The sequence below is a fragment of the Pygoscelis adeliae genome, unplaced genomic scaffold, assembly GCF_000699105.1.
Source record: "Pygoscelis adeliae isolate BGI_AS28 unplaced genomic scaffold, ASM69910v1 Scaffold467, whole genome shotgun sequence".
NCBI classification, from domain to species: Eukaryota; Metazoa; Chordata; class Aves; order Sphenisciformes; family Spheniscidae; genus Pygoscelis; species Pygoscelis adeliae.
In genome coordinates this window covers 774,728-776,347 of record NW_008825253.1, presented here as the reverse complement: position 1 = coordinate 776,347, position 1,620 = coordinate 774,728, and the positions used below count along the sequence as shown (strand labels likewise).

The 1,620-nt window shown below is 48.6% G+C and overlaps 1 protein-coding gene across 1 annotated transcript in view; it reads left to right on the top strand.

Annotated features, from left to right (window-relative positions):
* Nucleotides 1-1,620, top strand: part of LMF1 (lipase maturation factor 1) — a 197,654-nt gene that overhangs the window by 168,479 nt on the left and 27,555 nt on the right. The window lies entirely within an intron of this gene.

Sequence of the window (1,620 nt, the reverse complement as noted above, 5' to 3'; positions counted from 1 at the left end):
GGGGGATTGCCGCTAGAGGGCACGTCCTCCATGCGGCGCCAGCGTCTGCAGCGAGTCCGGGCGGCTGCAGCTCTGACACCTCTGCCTGAGAGTCAGTCCTCCCTGCTCTCAGCCCAGTGACCGTCAGACTCCAACCCGAAATAAGCAATGTGGAATCGCACGGTTTATACTGTGATTTTTTTTTTTTTAACCTTTTTTATTTTGACTATTTAAAGTCAAGGATGAAACACCCAGTGTGGTTTGGGGCGAGGATTTCGTGTTAGAAGTTGGATTGAGAAGCAGCGCTCGCATTTGCTGTCCTCTCTCCCCTGTGGCATGGTGGCCCTGTGACCCATCTGCCCTCCTGCCCTTTGCACCCATGGGTGCTAGAGCTGCACGAGCAACCTGCTTCTCTGGTTAAGTAACTGGACATGAGCCTAGTCTTCCAGAAAGAAGAAATTGATGGTTGATCCATTGTGGGTCCAACAACTCTTTCGCTAACTGGGAAGGAGACCTGGCTGCTGGCAAAGTGGCCATTCCCCGTTCAGCGTCCTGCTTGGAGAAGGTGAGAGGAGCAGATGCTCGTGGCCACCACTGGCAGCGTGGGCACAGCCACGGCGGGGAGCGAGTTCCCCAAAGCAGGGAGGAGGTGAACTCATGTTCATACCGTGAATATGGAAAAGCAAATACAAGGGGGTTTGTAACTGAACAAAAGGGATCGGTGTGGCTGATACTTCCTTCTGAAGGGAGTCTTCGAGCAGCCCTGTTCCAGAAGATCGCCTGCACAAGCAACATTGGGATATTTTTCATGGGGCTGCGTAACAGATGTAGAGTTGTGTTTGCAGTATTTTTATAAACCGCATATAAGCAACAAATTGCCTATAATATCAACAGCAATCACAGATGCTCATTTTTAAAATATACCAAACATCTGTCAGAAGAGTGAAAAATGTCAACAAGATACAGCATCTGTCTCTAGTCCTTTGTCATCTACCAAGAAACACAGCTATTAACCAGAAGCGTTAGTCCCAGCAAGGCTAATGCAGTTCCATTAACCTTTCTGTGTCTCCTATCTTACATATTTCGCTGGAAGAAATCTTTAACAGCTTTTCCCCTCCAGTAGCTTTGCTTTAGAGGCTGTGAGAGCCTAGAGCTTTCCTACCAACTGTATTTTTGCATCCAGTCCCAAACAACACTCAAGTTGCCCCTTTCTTTCTGGAGGAGAAGCCAAAGGGCAGCTCTTTGCTCTGTCCCTCAGTGAGTCACCGTGAGGAAGAGGTAGATCCTTTTTTTGAGGAACTTGCTCCTTTTCTGTGATGTTCTCCAGAAAACCTTACTGAGCCAGGGTGCCCGAGCAAGGAGAACCATCCGTACATACTACAGCTCTGGAGCGTAGATGTGTCGCTGTTCTGGGATCCTAAAAAGAAGTAATGTATAAGTAAAGGGTAGGGTATCTGTAATATTCTGGGTGAATTTGGATTCCTGTATATTTTTTCTGCTAACAAAGCAGAGGCTGATGAGCTGGCACTGACGGGCTGTGTGGCAAGAGGCTTAGAGGAGCCCTCACCCCTGGGTCACCAGAGCAGAAGACAGGAGTGTACCCAGCCATGCCCTACTCGTGACCTGATTTTACAAGGCTCT